Here is a 20,566-nt window from a genome sequence, read left to right as displayed (position 1 = left end):
TCATTGTCGTCTTCATCATCACTATGAGTGTAGAGAATACGTCTTCCCTTGGAGGAGGTGTTGTTATTGTTTCCGCCATGACTTGGAATGCCGCCGCTACCACCTTTAGGGAAAAATTGGGGTGGATGCCCAACCTTACCGCACTTCACACACTTCTTGATCTTGTAGCAATTGATAGAAGCATGATCTGTTTTCCCACAATGGATACATGGCTTGAAGCTTTTAGAGTTAGAAACAAATAATGCTTGAGATGTAGGTGCTTCATTGGTGTGAGTGGCATGAGTATGCTTGTTCTCTTCCTCTTGAAGAGAGTGAACAATGCTCTCAAGTGAAGGAATAGGTTCCTTTTCCTTGAGCACGGTGACAATATTCTCATATTTCATAGGCATGGCTTTAAGTAGAATAGCAATTTTATCATCCTCATCAATGTTACACTCTATATAGGATAATTGAGTGCATATGCTCTTAAGCCTATTGACCATACTTGAAAGAGTTTCATTCTCATGCATAGTGAGTACATATAATTGCATCTTGAGAGAGATTTTAGAGTGTTTTCCCTTAGCCCCAAATTTTCTTTCAAGAGTATCCCATGCATCTTTAGCGGAAGTAGCTTGATCTAAGTGATGAACAATCTCATCCGCAACACTAGTGAGTAGAATACCTAAAGCTTTCTCTTCCATTTGGTGACGTTCTCTTTGTTGTGCAGCCATTAGGTTATCCCCTCCTTTGCTAGTGATTATACTCCATAAACCCTTCTTCATTAGGAAGCCTTTAAGCTTGACTTGCCATGTATGGAAGCCAATGCCATTAAAGATAGAGATGTCGTTATTACCCATAGTGTATGCTAGATAATGTAAGCAAGGCGGTCCTATTTTGAGACTCTCAAAATGGTGTCTACCCTTTTACAAAAGCAATGTATGCGGTAATGAAAAATAAAGGCTTAAAACATGCACAAATTAGCTTCAAATGTTACCGAAGTGTGCCTTGAAGTATACCAACGTGTCGAGATGATTTGTAGAAGCTCTCCTTGATGAATGAAGCTAACAATGAGTGCAAAACAGAGAATTAATTCTCTGATTTTAAGTTGAGTCCTTGTTGAAGCAAAACGGCCTTCGAAATGAGCTCTTTTCCTCCCGAAATCGATGTAGATGGTGCCCAAATTGAACGCCCTTGTAGCTCAAGCTTCGGAATAGCTTAAGGAAGCCTCGAACAATGATTTAGAGGGCTTAAAATGAGTTTTTAATTCTCTATTTTGAAACAGAAAATTAAAAACATGTATAAATAGACTAGTTTTGGTTGCATAAGCTAGCTAGTCTTGACCTTTTGTCGTGTAGAGCTTGTAGAACACTAATGACAAGATTAAGAGTGGATTAATGATGATCTAATGAGGTTTAATGGACTATTAAAATAGAAAATGAAAAGCCTCTTATTAGAGAGAGAAACTAAAGAGAGAAAATGAGCTAGTCTAGAGCTAGTTTGCACCAAAAATGATGAGAAATGGTGGGAATGGTTATGGGCTATTTAGGAGAGCTTAGAAGCTTTCCATGGAAGCTTGAGGGAGATGAGGAAGAAGGTGAAAGAGGGAGATACAACAGCCCACGAGTTTGGGAGGGTATACTCGGCAAGAGAGTAGCCACCTTTTGCTTGATTTGAGGGGTGATGAGCCCAAAAGTCAAGGGAGTAGGTGGACAAGTGAGTGGGCAGCCAAAAACTCCTAAAAGTAACGGAAAAACTCGTGGAGGCTTCTAGAGAGAGGTAGAGGGAGGTGAGAGAACACACACACTAGCCTAAATGGTTAGATATTGACCCCAAGGACCAATCAGGGCTCTGATACCAGTTGTTGGGAGATTTAGGGTGGATACTCATGTGAAGCATTCATACTTGTGTGTGTGTGTGTGGATGAGAGAGAATAACTCTTTAGACGGGAAGAAAGCAACCTTGAATTACTAGAATGAAAAAGCTTGAAATACATGCGCCTTGAGAGAGCCTTGTTATATAGGCTTGAAGATGAACTTCTAGAGAGTTCTAGGATATGTTCCCACACGGCTAAGTAGGTGGAGTGAGCATAGTGTTTATCCCCACAACAAGTGAACATGCTCATTATCAGTACCTTAAGTACACATGAAGGCAATGCACTAATAATTAGGGAAACTTACACTTATGACCATCAGGTATGTGTGTTCTACAGCCACGTGGTCTATATATGAAGAAGAAAATATAGTTTGAGGGAGCAGCGATCGGCCTTCTCTTGATAGCTTTCATAAATGATCTGAATTAGATTGCAAGACATATGCTATCCTTTATGCTTGATGTTACTGCGACACAAAGTGCTCAAGAGGTACACGTAGTCCTATATGATGCCATAATGGTGAACATTTTAACCATCAGCTTCATCATGCATATTATTGACTACACACTATGGCATCCCTACTACATCATCAATACCCAATAGAGGGTGTAGAAACATTGAAATAAAACTTACTACAATGTGCAACATGGTTATGGCCATTGGCAAGGAAACCCTAGGTGGTTTTAACCGAAGGTGAAAGGATGACCTTTCACCACATCCAATCACTTATGCTTGCAACTTGAAGACATGTGGCCTTATGCAAGACCTTCACAAGATGACAGAATTCTCATGAGGGATACAATCTTAATCATAGGGAGATAAAATCTCTTAGTCCTTATCACAAATTGACAAAGGCACTGGCCCGACACTGGGTTTCTCTACATTTACACCCGCCTTGAGCTCAGCATATCTCACCGCCCTGGAGCCCAATTAACAAACCGTCAGTTCTTGCTGTCTTCACACAACACATACTTCCCTCTAGAACCCTATTGAGGCCTGAAAAATGCCAAATGGCACGATTTCCAATGCGATCAACCTTGCCCATAACTGGCCCCCTACAAAACTTCAACTGGCCATAACTTGCAATCTAGAGCTTTGATTATCAATCCAAGAAGACGTGCATGCTCCATAACTCAAGCACTACAACTTTATTTTCTCACATCTACTGTGGCCACCTGTCCCCAGCTGCCCTATCTGTCCCAAGTCTGCTAAACCTTCTAACTTCAAATTGTAATATCTTGCACATGAGGGCTCCGATTGACGAGCCGTCTGGACAGGCTTTTAGACCACCTCGAACTCTTCATTCTAGACCACTGACTTGGTACTTCAAGCACCTTCACCTACTATATTCCCATCTAGATCCTTTTTGAAGCCTTTCTTGCCTAGAAAGACACACAAAGCATACATTCTCGCTACCACTAGTCTGCCCAGAGATTCCATGTCTGCTCTAGCCTTCAGCACTGCTCCTGTCTGCAACCTTCGCTTGGCATAGACCACTTTCCAGTTTGGATTAGGTTTGCCTACACCAATGTATAGAGAAACCTTATATCCTTTTTAATGATAATACAACTTGTCCTTCAAAACCTTACAAAGTTGCCTTTTATACCTAGGCTAAGGGTTTTATGTGTACAAGGGCTAAACTGCTTCAAAATGAAGTAACCACTCTGAGGAACTTGTCTTACTTACGATATAGCTTGGAAGCTTATAGCCCCAAATTTTGCATAAATGAACTTATGATATAGCTTGGAAGGTCATAGACCCATATTTCCACCAAATTGGCCGCCAATGATGCCGGATAGGGGCGCCATCCTGTGCTCACCAACTTCCTCTTCTTGATCTGTACATCCGAGCATCATAGCACCACGAACTTCTCTTTCCCCCCACCCATTCGTTGCTCAATGCCTGATCCATTGCCATGCCCCTTTTCTATTTCCCTTCACACTTCAACCTTGTTTTAATTAAGTAGGCGGCCATCCCATGGGTGGCCAACAACCCTTTCTCTTGGGCATCCCTCCTTTGACTTTAATTCGGGCAGCCTTAGTGCCTACCTGGTTCACATGTCACCCAAGGCTTTGCCTAGCTAGCACAACATCATACACGTCCTTCAAGATGCAAGTATAGGTGATTGGATTTGGCGAAAGAGCTTCCCTTAGAAAAGCACCAATGGTTCTTTGCCACATCTTAGTTGGGCATATCTTGCAATCAACATTCTTCGAAGTGCGTCACCCCAGGCATAGATACTCGCTAAAGCATTGTCATTGAGCTCCATTATTGCCATCCAAGAACTGCCAATCACCACATTAGGCATACATATCAACTTCCATAGTGTTGTTGGCAGTATACCCCGCTTTCAATGCACTGCATGAGAGAAAATGCCGATCAAGATTATCTTTGACCGCTAACTTCCCTATTACATGCACCACATTCTAGAACCTGGTCAAAATCCAAAAACTCCCAGTTGGCACACTCATCGAGGTGACCAAATCGGTACAGAACTGGGCCCCGGGGAAGCTTAAACTATCAATATCTTGGCAAGCAAAGCTTTGATTGCCAATCTGAAAAGAACGATGTGCTCCAAAAAATGAGCATTTCAGGCACAAGCATTCACTATAGCCCTGATCCTTCATCTGCAGTTTCCCAATCTGATACGGATCTGCAATCAATCCCAACTTCAACCTGGCATAACTTCTTCATCATAGCTCCAATTGACGAGCTGTAAAGACAGGCCCGTAGAGCACCTTGAGCACTACAATTTTAAACCATAAAATTCATTTTTTAATGACCACAAACATACCCAATTTTAGCATAAAAGACATAGGTTATGGCCCCTTGAAGCCGTATCTGGCATACACTTAGAATCAAATCTTGCTTGTTATCAAGGCCTAGTCAGTGCTCAATAAATATATGGACTTCAAAGAAGCTAAACTTGCATCTCCTGGCCCTTTTTTCCATCATGGAAGCGGAGCGGCATGACATCCACCCCCTCTGAACCTGCACATCCTTCGGCATGTGCCAATTGTCTTCCCTTATAATTTGCATCATCAAAAGATTCCTCAGACACATCATCTGATGCATACATATCATCATCATCCCTTGGCTGACGATCTAAGATTTGATCCTAAAAATTAAACTCACCTTCTTGTTTTTGAACAGTTTGATCCTTTTCCCTACAGAAGTCACTTTAAGCTTAGTGCCATCGAGCTCACATAATTTATATGCTGCATTGTCATAAACATGAAGTACAACATACGGTGTCGTGCCTCTCCGCTTTCATGATGGGAAAAAGATCAAAGGGATGCAATCTAAGCTTCTTTGAAGCCTACACATTTATTGAGCCGTGATCAGGCCTTGTTAACACGCCAAGTTTAATGCTAAATGTATGCCATATGCGGCTTTAAGGGGCCAGAACTTATGTTTTTTATGCTAAAAGTAGGTATGTTTGAGGTGACTAAAAATGGAAGTTTATGGGGTAGAATTGTAGTGCTTGAGGTGCTCTACGAGCTTCTCAGCTTGAAGTTTGAGTTGATGCCGATCCATACCGGATCAGACAACTGCTGATGAAGGGTTAAAGTTGGTATGAATGCATGGGCTTGAAGTGCTCACTTTGTGGAGCGTGTCAATCTTTTTAGATCAGCAATTGGAGATTTGGTTGCCAAGTTATTACCAGTTTAAGTTTCCCCTGGGGCAAGTTTCGTGTCAGGTCGATGGCCTAGGTCAGTGTGCCATATGGGAATTTTAGAGCCTATCAGGGTTTGTATACGTTCTATGCAGTTTGAGAAGCCTACAAGAATTAAGGGCTTATCAGACAGAGCTCGGGTTGATAAGATAATACGGCTTGAGACCGTGTCAAATGCTGGCACTGCTGAGCTGGATGAAATTTTGGCATTATTCAAGACACTGATATGAGCAATGAAATTTGAAACGATATTGTCATTAAGGGGGTACCGGATGTTGATAAGGTTATGGAAAAGAAGCTCATTGAAGTTCTTTCCGAATGCGAACGGAATGCCTTCCGGAGAATGCAATCACCTATACCTGCATCTTAAAGTCATGTGGCATTATCTGAGATGTTGGACAACAAAATTCACTATGATATTGTCAGCCGAGGCCTACTCTGAAGATGTGGTGATAGGCGATGCCTTGGTCAATGAGCATGCCAAGTGTGGTGCCGATTGTGTGCTTAATTGGCCACCAAGAGCCGTTGAGGGCATGGCCGCCCATTGGGGCCAGGGCCGCCCACCCGATGAGACACTATGGCCGCCCAAAGCTCGGATGACCACCCAAGCCAATCAAAATATGGCTGCCCAAGGGGGTTTGGGGAAATGGCCGCCCATGAAATTGCCACCCATATTATTAAAACATGGTTGAAGTGTGAAGGGAAGAGGGCAATGGCATGGAGAAGCAGGGTGACAGCGCTGCATGAGAAAGATGCGCTCACTCATGCGGTTGAGCGGCCGAGCTCGTCCATGAAACATAAAATCCTCAGCTTGCCAAGGTGCTCCCATTTATATCCATTTTTGGCAATTTTGGTGCGCTCGACATCCACCTCTTCCATGTCATCAAGATAAGTCATGTGTCGCTGGCGACGATGGCACTGTCTTCACTTAGGGGGAAAGGATTTTTTTAAAGGACAAACACAAGGTCGGGAGAGATAAGGGTCACGGGGGGTAGCATAAGACGAGCGGAAGATAAGGCGAGGAGGGAAAGAAGGCTTAGCAAAGGGAATCTTGGCAAGGAGAAGCACAAGAAGTGGAAGAAGAAGGAGCTCGGCAAGGTAAAGAGGCGGAGCTTGGCAAACAAATAAGGGAGCTCGGCAAGGTAACAATTCAAGGCTCGATAAACAAATAAGGGAGATTGGCGAGGTAACGAGTCAGGGCTTGGTAAGGAAAGGAGGGAAGGCAAAGAAGGGAAGTGGCTCCCTCTCTCTCTCTCTCTCTCTCACTCTCGTCCTTGACCTCGACCAAGGTCTGCAAGGAGAGGAAGATAACGAGTATGGGAAGAGAAGGTGACATCTAGAAGAAGCTCTAAGTCTTGAGCTTAACTACGAAGGGTAAGCTTGCGAGGAGAAGCACGAGAAGCGTAGAAAGAAGAAATCAGGGAGTTGTATCTTGGCAATGAAGGGAAAGAAAAAGGGAGAAGGATTTGAGTTTCTCTCTCTCTCTCTCTCTCTCTCTCTCTCTCTCTCTCTCTCTCTCTCTCTCTCTCTCTCTCTCTCTCTCTCTCTCTCTCTCTCGATCATAACTTCTTCATCCGAACTCCGATTTGGGTGATCTATAGCCTCAATCGAAGAGCACAAAGCCCTCTACGTGTTGATGTAAAGACAAAATTTTCAAAGTTATGGAAGGCGTTTCTGTAACAGCATTTCCTAAGTGAACAGGTTCAAGAAAATTGACTCTCGTCTCTTATTTTACATACAATGTCTTCCGGCACTCGCAAGGGTTCTTCTTCTTCAACGAGGTCTACAACCATTGTGGAAAATGATCCAAGATCTCCTAAGTGTGGAGATAGCAACACAACCACCCAACCAACGACATCGGAAACCATGATCATGGCATACTTGGTATCATTGCAAGAGACCGTAAACAAACAAGGTGAAGACTTACGAGCACTTGCAATGGAGAATGGTACACTAAGGGTACTTGTGGTTGAGAATGAGAATCTCAAGAGGACACTTGAGATGCAAACAACACGTTTGATGCAACTTGAAGAGGAAATCAAGGAATGTAAACGCTCTCTTGTGGACTTGAATGCTTTGAAGGAGCGGATGAGCAAAGTAGAGCATGACCATGTATTGAAAGAAGAGAAATTTGACACCATGAGCCGGGATGTATGCGACATGAAAAATGTATGCACAAACAAGTCTTGGGCTGATGTATGTGGTAGAAATGTGGTTGCTAATTCCTCACTCATGCAAGATATGGCTCAAACAAAGAATGTTGAGAATGTGGATGTGGAGGAGTTGAAGGAACGGGAGCAACGTTCCAAGAACATTGTTATTTGTGGAATTCTCGAAGAGAAGCTAGAGACACCTCCTTCTCTTGCCATTGTTATTGAAGATTTCTTCAAAACCCACTTTGGCATGTCCGGAGTTATGGTCTATGGAGCACATAGAGTGGGGAAGCAAGGAGCTCCTCGCTCGAGAGAACGGCCAATTGTATGCACCATGCTGAATGAGACTAAGCGAAAGATTATCCTTGATAATAGTTGGATCTATTTGAGGGATACAAAATGTTTTGTATGTGAATATTGCACTATTAAGCAACAAAATATGTGTCGCAAGGCATATGAGGAAAATAATAAGAAAAACAAGGATATCTCTCATGAAAAAAATGTGCCCAAGGAGGAGGCAAGTCCGTCAAGCAAATAGGGATGCGTGACCTATGAGATCGAGTTACAATTGAAAATATGCTTTTGGAATTGTAATGGATACCCATGGAATGCGGGGGTTGGCATTGATGAACTAACAAGAAATGCTGATGTTGTACTTCTTGTTGAAACTTGGGAGCATGACACACAAAGGATCAATGGCTTGGAGAATTACATTGTATTCATTGATGTTGTCAAAGAATATTAAGCAATGAAGAGGACAAGGAGGGGTAGCATGTATGGTTAAGAAAGGATTGAAAGATTTTGTATCAATTGTGAAAGATGACGAGTACAAACGTTATGTATGGCTGAAAATTATGACACCAAAAAGAGCACCCATTTTTGTAGCCGGTTGCTACATTCCTCATCATGATTCTCCCTTTTATGCTTGCATGGATAGTGATCAACCATTTTTTGATTTAGAAGAGGACATTACTTATTTCAAAGGTGAAGGTGATGTTATTGTATATGGGGATATGAATGCTCGCACAAAAACATTGCAATGTGATACTCAACAATTTGATATGCCATGCATTTCAAGGGAGTTGGAGGAAGTTCACTTGTATGCTTGTTCTTCAATGGATAATAAAGAGTTGGATCACTATGGAAAGTTACTTTTACACATGTGTAATAGCACGGGTATGCTCATTGCCAATGGTGTATTTGTGTGGAGTGGAACCAATGGATTTCATGTAGGAGACATAATGGGGATAGTGTGATTTTTGACTATATGCTACTCTCCGAAGCCATCATGTATCGCATAAAGAGTTTTATGTTTGGCCAATGGACCCCAGAATCCGACCATCGCACTTTATGTATTGACCTTTCATGTGGAGAAGCAACTAAGCATGATAATCTCAGCCAAAGGAAAGCGAAATTATCACTATGTATGGATTTCAAATGGGCACCAATGTATATTGAAATGGTTGAGCAAAATTTATGGATGAAGAAGCTTCAATATGATGCACCATTGGAAACTAAATGGGAAGCTTTCAAGAAAGTTATTTGTTCTTGTGCTGAAGAATGCGTTGCTATAAAGCATCTTCATGGTATCAACAAAGATAGATCACGCAAAAGGTGGTTTGATAAAGAGTGTCAAGATGCTCGAAATTCCTTGATAAAGCTTGATGCAACTATGGACAAAGACAACTATCAAAGTCATTTGCATACATACAAGGCATTGATTCAAAAGAAGAAAAGAAGATGGGAAGTAAAGCAACAACTTTTTCAAGTCCAAGAAAAGGCACATGCATGTGGAAGATTTTGGAGAAACTTGAGGGGCAAGCGGGTTGAGAATTTTGGTAACTTGAGTCTTGTGGATATGTACACACATTTTAGGCAATTATATGAGCAATCAAATGCTGAAAAAATGCCATTTTATGGTTCACTCCCATGTATGCCTTCTTTTTTACTATTGAGGATGTATGCGGTGGGCTTGAAAAGTTGGCCATTCGCAAAGCGAGAGATCTTCAAGGTATCAAGCCGGAGATGATCAAATGGACGGGAGCTTTTACCCATGAGTGGATGTGTGATATGTTCAACCTTGCACTTCAACATGTATGCCTTATGATTGGAGTACTAATTGGGTTAAGCCTTTGCATAAAGGAGGGGATGTAAAGAATGTAAACAACTACCGGACTATAATGATTGGGTCTCTTATGGGAAAGTTGTTTGGGTGCATAATAGAGATGAAATTGAGTGATTGGACTGAAGATAATGACAAGCGTGCAAAGGGACAAACAGGTTTCCGTTGATGCCATAGCACCATTGGTCATCTCGTCACTCTTCGTGTTCTCATAGAGGAAAGTCGGTTGAAAGGCAAGCGACTGTATTGTTGTTTTGTGGACTTTAAGAAAGCCCTTGATATGATTCCATGTAACAATTTATGGAGAAGGATGGAAGAACTCCAAGTGCCAAGCGGGGTGCTAAGTGAGTTTATGCTTGCGGTTTCTTGAATGTATGAGAAAGTGATTCGTCAATTGCGCATGGGAAGAGAAAATTCAGAAGTTTTTGTAAGCACAATTGGGGTTAAACAAGGATGTCCGTTGTCACCAACTCTCTTTGGTCTATGCATCGATCAATTGGAACAAATGGTACTTGACTTTATGCAAGAAGAAGGCATTGAAGAGGTCACTATTTGCAATGCGGTAATTATGCTTTTGTTGTATGCGGATGATGTAGTGCTTCTAGCACACACTTTAGAAGATGCACAAAAGCTTATATTTGTCCTTGAGAACTTTTGCTTGCATAGTGGGCTGATTGTGAACGAATCCAGGACAAAGGTTATGCTTGTGAAAACCAACCATAAGGAGAAGCCATGCATTGTGTATAACAATGAGACACTTGGAGTTGTTGAGAGCTTTAAGTACCTTGGCCTTGAGGTTCCGTCCAATCACAAGTGGCATGAATGTGCTATGCGTTGTTTGGAAGCGGGAAAGAGAACATATTATGCATTTGAGAACATGTGTAATGCGGGAAACATCAAGTGTTGGGTTCTCAAGAAGTATCTTTTTGATGCATTGGTGACACCAGTTCTTCTTTATGGAGTTGAAGTGTGGGGCGGGAGCATCTCAAAGTCTACTTGGAAAGACTCGTTTGAGAATGTCCAAAAGCGTTTTCTCACAAACTTTCTCCAAATGAAGACACAAACACCATATATGCTCCTACTTCTTGAGTCAAGATGTCTTCCAATTAAGGTTATGGGCATGGAAAGGGTTGTGGAGTACATGATAAAGATGCGTCAAAACCCCTCACATCGACTTTCTACAATTGCATGGGAAGCAAGAAAAAACGTACAAAAGACATATAAACCAAGATCTTGAGCACGAGATGGATGCAAGACATAAAGAAGTGGTTTGGGAGATGGGATGCATTACACTTGGTACATGATGCTTCAATTGTGAATGAAGCTTTTCTACAACACCAATGTATTTCGGCTTGAGAGAAATCCGGTGGGTCATGCTTCATACATTACACCACCCATATTGCCCCCAACTACAAAACCATGTTCTTCGCCGAAAGAGGAAACCGTACTCACATTTACATGCTTAAATCTATCCCCTTATCAACGATACGCACTATCGCAGCCATTCGGCTTAGCTCCCATTTCCTCGATGCGAGATAGGCGTTAGGGCAATGGAGAAGAGTCAAATCGACTGTGCACATTATGCTCACTGCAAGTTCCAGAGTCTGAGTACCACGCACTACTAGAGTGCTCAGATTTTGGTCACATCCGAACTTGCTTCTCTCAAATTTTCAGCCGTAACTTAGACCTACACACTTTCCTCTCCCAGCCAAAGTGTGGGATCTCCATTGCGACTCTCATCAGCACACTTTTGGAGCATCGAGAGTCACTCATCAACCGTACACATGCTACATCACATGTAGCTTTGGTCCCGTAGGTCATATTTGACCTCCGAGGACAATAATAAAATCTCTCTCTCTCTCTCTCTCTCTCTCTCTCTCTCTCTCTCTCTCTCTCTCTCTCTCTCCGCTTATTGGAGTTCTCAAGAACAACATGAAGGAGGTGATAAGTACAATGAAGGTATGAAGCGAAGAGTGTGACGGCTTGGCCTTGCATTGAATAAGGAGATACCAATAGGGATGTGAAGTGGGAGATGCAAAGCAGGACAAAAAGCTCAACATTGTGATATCTCTTACTCTTACCAAGTAGACTTTGGGCAATGGAAGTCTCGGCTTCTTGGCACTTTACCTAAGCAGAGGAGAACTTATTTCTAAGTGCTAATAATAGCCATTCTAGGAAAATAAGGTTCAAGCTGTAACCAGGGAAGAATTTTACCTTCTTGGGTGGATTTTGGAAGGATTAAGCTCTCACCAACTCAAGAATTCTCAAGCAGTGCCGTTAATGGCAACTTTTGTATCAAATTTTACCTTCGATTAACCATTACAAGCTTGAGGCTTTTAATGTGCCAATTTTAAGTCATTTAAGTGTTACTCAATCTATTTACTTGGTGTAGTGCATCTGGTCTATTATTTTTCCCACAATGAGCAGCCCGGTGCTTCGGCTCATCTCGCGAACCCATTATTCCTGACAATGGTCCAAACCAATGTTTGATTATCTTTTGCATAGCTGAGTATTGATTTTCAAAGCTACTGTCATAAACAAGTAACCAATCTCCATCTTTGATAGTGTATGGTGGTAGTCTATGTTTCTTATCAAATGCTACTTTATTCTTCAATCTTGCCTCCTTCAATTTTTCTTTGGCTTGCTCAATATCTTCTTGATGCCTCTCAAGTTGGCAAATACGTAAAGCAAGCAAATCTTCTGTAGACATATCTACTTCCCATGGCATTATAGTCCAAGAAATAACTGACTTCTCTATAGGCAGAATGGTCTTCTCTCCATGCATCAATTCAAATGGCATATAACTTGTAATAGAACTATGCATAGTGCCATTAGCCCATAAAAGAAAAGATAGCAGCTTAGGCCAATCACCAATATGTCCTCAACATGACTTTGTTAAATCCTTAACAATAGGCTGATGTCCTCTTTCACTTTTCCCATTACCTTCTAGATTGTATGCCGTAGTAAGAGCCAATTTGACGCTCAAAGAACTAAAGAACTCATGAGATTCATTTGCATCTTGCTCTCTTTTGTGAGCAATGATTTTACCAACACAACCATACCTAGGAATTACATCTTCAAACAAAAATCTACACATAGAACTTGTAGCCTTTGTATGCAAGCTCTCCCTTCAACTTGGTTTGTGAGATCTTCTCTAGCAAGAACAATATACCTCATCTACCAAACCCCCACTGGCATTTTAATCAAATCCACTACCCACTTGTAATGCATAGCTAGCAGATAAGTAGGATGCAATTCATCTCAATGCCGTCTACTAGAGTACTGCTGGCATACTAAACAAGTTTCACAAATTGAGCAACATCTTTGTACGTTCCCTTCCACTTGTAGTGGTCCTTGATTTTGACAAAAGTTGCCCATACCCCTCTGTGTCCAACCCATAAGATTTGATGAAACTCTTTAATCACCTACTATTAAGTTGCTTTATCACAAACAACCCACTATGGTAACCCTTTGGAATGCTTTGGTTGCTTCCATAGATGACCATCCTCTAAAAAGTAGCTATAAGCCTTTTTCCTGATCCTCTTGTACTCTTGATCACTCCATCCCTCTTGCCTGGTAAGAGTGCCAAGGTAACGGCCTATCAAAAGCCATTCTCCATCGTATAGCTCTTTAGACAAGACTTCAAAAACACAAACATTAGTACCACATCTCGCATGTTAATAGAAGAGGTGTAGAACTTTAAGCCCACATCATCACTAGTGGTAATCATCTCCTCCTCATATTCATGCCTGGCCCTTGACAACATACCTGCAGTAGCAGGGTTATCTCTTCCTGCAATGTGAACAAACTCAGGGTTAAGAGACTTAATCAAGGCTATCCATCACAGCATGGCAATGTACAAAGCAATGCAATTTGCAATCATCTCATTAGGAAAAGTTTGGACTCAAAAATGGGCCTTGTACGAAATGCCAGGTCAGCTTAGAGAGAGATAATAAAAAGTCCCTAATTTCATTTTTGATATTCACTTTCAAAAAAACTCAGATATCAGATTTGGGGGGTACGTTTATTAAAACTCTCAAAAAGTGTTCAGACAATGATAACATACGACGGCTCCGAATTGAACGCCGATTATCTCAATCTTTTGGATTTTTCAAAACTAAGATTTGGAGCTCAACGAGGTGCATTGAATGTTATTCTTCTCCTCACTTTCGCGTCTCTCTTGCTTTCCGCCTGCGCGCAGTCTCTTCCCTTGAGCTCTCTTCCATTTGCTCCACTCTTGTGCTCTCCTCTGTTTTGAGCTTTCTCATTCACCAAGTCGTCTCAATGTCATTATCATCTTCACATAGAACTCAGACGAGGAGTCAAAACGATGTGTATCATATGCATATCGAACTGTCCAGAGAATACGAGCCCCTCCAAAAGAAGAATAAGCGAGACATCCTTTCCGAAGCTTCAAAAGAGAACTACAGATTTCAAGGTAAAAAAAGCATTGATCTTTGGGTGGATGGCAGGATGTATCCTGAGAATCCTAACTCAACTCCACCGTTCAGAAACATAACGTCATTGCTGAACTACGTAGGAGACGGTTATTCTGGTTTATATGGCTACAGCAAGCATTTGACAACTAGAAGTGATATTCTTAAGCTTGAGAGAGACCTTGCACACAAAGAAAACTTTTGCTTGAAGCAAACTGTGACAGAGTGCGCTCAGCAAAACTGAAAGGCAAGGACGAAAGCATCACGCAGCTCACACAGGATCTCAGAGAAAAAAATAATGTCTTGGGTCCTCGGTTAAGAGAACGACGATTACGAGACATTGAACAATTGAAGGTTGTTTTGGGGGTTTGAAGAAGAGGGTTGAAGCAATCAAGTAAGATTATCATTCAAGCAGGTTTAATTCATCTTTACATTTTTAGTTTTATATCTTACTTTTTATATTTATGCTTAGATCGTTGCTACATCCTCAGTCACATATTGACATTATCACACCAACTTCTTCGATTCCTTATGGTCTCATACTAAAACGCAAAGATGTTGCCAGACTTTTGGACGATAAGCGCTACTGCAAGATTGTTGCTAAGCAACTTGACACTCTTTTGAAACAGAATCAACTCCAAACATGTGATGTTCAATCAATTCTGGATGAAGCCGGAAGATCCAACAAAGGTTATTCTACAATTTTTAGGTATGTCTGGTGTTTGAATCAATTGTCTTCTGTAGCATTTGAAAACTTGGAAATAGTCTATTTACTTAATTTTCTGTTTACAGAACTATGCAGAAACAAAGTAAGAAGTTCAATCTCAAGCACACATTGCTGCCAAATCCTTTCTCCATTCGAAAGACAAGACTGGAGGTCAACCAGGAAGTGCTTCAGACATTGGGAACTCCTTTTCACATTGAAGCAATGTACAGATTGCCATCAGCAGAGGAAGTGGTCTATGATAAATACAATAATATATTTAATGATTTAGTATCTTTGCAGACATATATTGTTCAATTGTTCGAGGTTTCTCAAGAGGAATGCAAAGGATTTTTGAAGTTTGTGCTTAAACTGGATGAGTGAGAGCTAGTGAAAGAGACAAAGGTTGAGCGTGTCACAATAACACTTATGAATAGATCATTAGATGAAAGCATTGCTTCAGACGACCCTAGAAACTTTAGCGTGCAATCCGAAAACAATATTTTCTTATTAGCCACATTCAAGGTTTGATATCAACAAGTTTTTGCTTTAAAAAATGGTTAGACATGTTTCATTTGATTGGTTTGGTTTTCCCATTTCAGGTGCCTGCAGAGAATTTCGATATTCTTAACTGGGTTTTCCATCAAACAAGTATTCTTGAAGTCATAAGAGAACAGAGAAATGGAAAGACACTCGATGTATTAGGCATGGGTTCATACACAGTAGAGTGGCATATGGCTGGAGATCTCAAAACCCTAAAGTGTATGTACAACATCTCAAAAGGAGCAACAAGTAAAAGCCCTTGTTTGTATTGCATGGGAGGAGTCATTGGTCTTGACAAAAGAAATTGGAGGAGAGCACCGGACCGACACTTGCAGGACCTTAACTTCCGCCCAGTGTTGGATATTCCACTATCCAGAGTACATATTTTCACGATGCATGCACTCTACAGAATCATTGAGAAACTTATGTTTCTGTACATTTTTTTTTCTTGGACCACTCGGCCAGCATCAACAAAACAAAGGGCTATATTATCATTGGAAACAGTTTTCTCAGATATGGGCTTGCATGGAGGACATGTGAAAATAGAGCAGGATGAGAAGAGGTCTAAGAATGGTCGAGATGTGCCAAAGAATTTGTCTATTGGCGGTGTGAAAGCCTGTCTCTGCTTGTCGATGCCAACAAGTGGCAGACAACACAAAAGCCAAAATGCTCAAGAAAGGTTGACATTGAGATACAACCGATGGAGAAACCTGCACAATGCAGTGGTTGACCACGCAGATAATGGTGCAACAAGGACTCGCAAAGCGAACGTGTGGAAAAGTTTGGATTCCATATTCAAGTTTTGTGAGCTCAATACTTGGAGAGATACTGACTATACATTGTTTCAAGACGCTCTGGAGACCTTCCACAGGTCTTTCATAGCTGCATGGACAAATCAACACATAACTCGGTACATGGTATATTACTTTATTTGATAAAATTATGATTATATATTTACATATAAACAAAAGGCTGGTCTTTTTTGTAGCATATCATATGCAACCACATGCCTTGGTTTGCTAGGCAATATGGTAGCTTGGCTATATGGTCTACACAAGGTATGGAGAAAACTCACTACCAAGCCCGTATTGGTATTTCAGCCACACTGGTCACGGAGGTGGTGCAAACAAAGCCAACACTTTGGAGGAACTACATCAATGGACTTATCGAAAACTTATGCATAGAACACACCGAAAGGAATGTGTCAAAGACAGTCAGATTGGCCAAGCAATGAGATTAGCAAGCAAACGACGGAAGAAGGAAATATGGGAGGCATCTTCTGCGGCATCACGACATGCAGAGGGGCGACTTCAAAAAGAACGCATTGGAAAAACTTGGACAACTCCGACCCAAGTTGTTTGAGACTTCCTAAAGATAGTGCATTGTAACACAATATAATTTTTTGTGCGAAGAGAAGACAACCAGTCAAAAAAGTGAGAAACATAATGTACTCACTGTTTTGATAGAAAATGTACTATTTTTTGGCATCGATAATATACATTGGAGCTTCTCTATTCTTCATCTTCGTCAGGAAAAGTTACAAAATATTCTGGCCTTTTTGCCTACTGTGTGTTATCGTCTTCTTCTTGCCTTGGTCTTTTGCAACCTAGCAGGTTCGTTTGTCGACAATACATTTGTCTCCACCTCCACAGCCACAAGAGACATTTCTTCAGTAGGAAGATGCGCAATTGATTGTTTATTGCAAAACATAGCATGCTTGTCATACTCTAGTAATTGCACAAGGTCAGTGATTCCGCATGCCAAACCATATGCTGCTTGGGTCAAAAAATAGCGACTACACAAACCATACATTCCTGGCCCTTGGCCAAACATATACAATGCGGCCTTTTTTTTTAAAAGCATTATTTTATCTGCGTTCCACCTAATGACGGCCCCTCCTAAATATCTTGAAAGTGTCTTCAACGTCATCAAGGGTAGCTCCGCGTTGTCATTGGAGAAGGACGAATGGAAGACCAAAAAACTCGGATACTTAAGATTTTTGAAGTATTGGCCGAGAGAGGAATTCTTTCCTAAATTCTTTCCTAAATGAGATAAGTAGAAACCAAAAAGGTAAGGCAAATAAAAAAATATTACCTTTTGGTTTTCATCTTTCTCAAGTAAGTCCTCATTCCATAGGTTGTTGCCGCCCTGACCTCCAGTGGGCGCATTGGAGGTTGAGGACAAAGATGATGAAGAAGTGCTTGCCTTGCCCATTTCTTCAATCCCTAGCCTTTTTTGCACTTCCATGAACTCCTTTTCTATTGGAAGCGTGCCCTCATACCTAAAAACATCATTGTAAATCATCACAAGTGCACTTGTGGGGTCAACGAACTCATCGTCATTTACATGGGCATCTATAATAGAATACTTGTCGTGCTCAGGGTCAATGACAGCATCATCCTCTTTGAGATTCTGTGCCACAATGGTAAGGCAATAGTCCTCTCAAAGGTCAAAAAGCTCCATAATGTCGTTAAGCATGACATACTGAAAATCACCAATAGGTATGGTAGGTAGAACACTAGTAGGCAAAGCACCCTCCTGAAGCTGGACTCACTCTGAAACCTGCAAGGCAAGGCTTCCCCGAGACTTGGGCTCTTGACCCTCCCCAGTCTGATCCTCTAGCGAGGCCTCTGCAGCATCAACATGCTCATCCAGAATTAAATGCAAATATAAAATAAAACCTGCATAATATTCAGCAACTCGACACTTGCGGTTATGAAGTGTACACTTGTAGTCTGTTATCCACAAGTGCACTGGCAGCTTAAGGCAACTCCTAGAAAATATGTGTTTCTTGGAGGAGTCCGAATTGATATCCTTCATGTGAACAAAACGAACTCCTTGTATCTCGACAGTGCCACCAGACGTTTGCTGCTGGTAGGTCTGCTCAAAACCTCATAGGTAATGTTGCGTTGAGACAATCCACTCATGCAAAGAAAAATCTAGATTGAACATCGGCCTGATCTCTGTCTCACGCTGCTGAAGCCCAATGCGGTATAGAAAATGAGATAGTTTTTCTTGGGGGGCATCCTGAGAGCAAGGCACTTCTTCCTCTGCTTCAACATCGAAGGGGTCCATAACGGAAATTCAAAAGCGAAGATAGACAAGAGAGCAAAACATCCAAACAAAGGGCAAATGGGGGAGCAAGTCATATTTATAGGACTCTCGAGGACATTGATGATATCGATTGACGTGCATCATGGGGCCGCCGTGCATCATGCAGTCGCCGTGATGATTACGCCACGTGTCAGCTGTCGTGGAACGGTTGCGCCACAACGCGAAACTGGTGCCACCACTCCAAAAAAGCACCGCTATCGCGTTTTGGCACGATAGCTTGTTGTCGTGTCATAACGCCATACGGCCAATCCAGAGTACTCAGAAACGACCCGTATCGCATTGTGACACGACGCCTTTTTGTCGCGCCACCCGTGCATCATGCAGTTGCCGTGATGATTATGCCACCTATCAGCCACCGTGAAACAGTCGCGCCACAACGCGAAACTGGTGCTGTCGCTTCACAAAAGCATCGCTATCGCGTTTTGGCGGGACAGTACTCAGGAACGCCCCATATCGTGTTGTGACACGATGCCTTTTTGTCGCGCCACAGTGCGATACTTGTGGTCAAACTAACCGGGACTTTACTTATCACGTTTTGACGCGACAACATTTTGTCTTGCCACAATGCAAACAATGCAATTCAGAACCATCAGGGTTCGCCTCCTCGTGTTGTGCCGCGGCATACCGTTGTTGCTAGGGCAACCCGTTGGGACGCTTCTTTCCTCGTCGTGCCACACCGCGAATAGGCAGTGCCACTAATTTCGGCACCACTAATATTGCGTTGAGTCCTGATGTGCCACGTGGTGCGTAATCATTATGCTCGCACGCTTCCCATCATACCTTGCAATGTCATGATTAATGCAGCCGCCTCTTCTCATTATACTTATTTCACTAATATAAACACCCCCCCCCCCCCCCCCCCCCCCCCCTTTTTTCTCATCGTTTTTTCTGAAGTGTCTCAAGTCACTGTGCATTTTTACCCACATCTAGATTTCCATATTTCCTCGCATTCTCCTCGTTGAGGCCATGGCCCGCACAAAGCAAAAAACAAGGAAGGTTTATCCTTGCCAGTCTGGTCCGCAGGGCCAGGCTAGCTCGTCTGCAGTGCAACCGTCAACATCGCAGGTGATTCCAGGCAAGACCATGCCGCAGTTACGGGCAACAATGCGAAGAAGAAGATACGAGCAGAATAGGAGTGTTCTACTCGAACTTCGTAAGCTCCAAAAGCACATTTCATTGGCAATACCTAAACTGCCATTCCAGAGAGTTTTTCGCGAGAGAGAGAGAGAGAGAGAGAGAGAGAGAGAGAGAGAGAGAGAGAGAGAGAGAGAGAGAGAGAGAGAGAGAGAGAGAGAGAGAGAGAGAGAGAGAGAGAGAGAGAGAGAGAGAGAGAGAGAGAGAGAGAGAAAGAGAGAGAGAGAGAACTTTTTGAGAGAGTTCGCCACAAACGCCTAGGCACAACACAAAGAAAAAAATTGCTCCAGGTGTACCCTATTCCGTTGCTTATCTACGTACCCTATTCTGTTGCTTATTGACGCTTGATAAAGCTCAGCTTTCCTCACATCATTAGAGCAGAAGTCTATGGCGGATTGGTCTCTACATGCTTAGCTCAGGCCAAACGCAAAAGGAAATAAAAATGGAAGGTGCATGTCTATGTCGCAAGTGGAGAATTCTGTTTCATGTTCTTTTGGCAGGTGGACGTTTCTAGTTCAGAATTTAGAAACGTTTCGTGCAACACAGGTGCATGTACCTCAAATCTCCTAGCGATGCAGTCAAGCTTCCTCGTCGAGCTCCTCTACTTTGGCTGTTCTGCATTCCTCGAAGCCTCTGCCTCTGCCTCTGCCTCTCTCTCAATAGAGCATGTTCAACTCGCGCCATTTTTTGGGGGCATCTACTATTGAATTCTCATGCAACTTTGGAACTTGAGCTCTTAGACTTACATCACACACGGACACGGACACACGGACATGGACGTAGTGCACATTGAAACGGATTTAGTAGTGTGAATATCCCAATACTCACTTGATTAT

The sequence above is a fragment of the Adiantum capillus-veneris genome, chromosome 12 (genome assembly GCF_014529385.1).
Source record: "Adiantum capillus-veneris isolate H3 chromosome 12, ASM1452938v2, whole genome shotgun sequence".
Lineage (NCBI taxonomy): Eukaryota > Viridiplantae > Streptophyta > Polypodiopsida > Polypodiales > Pteridaceae > Adiantum > Adiantum capillus-veneris.
Note: the sequence above shows the minus strand (reverse complement) of the source record.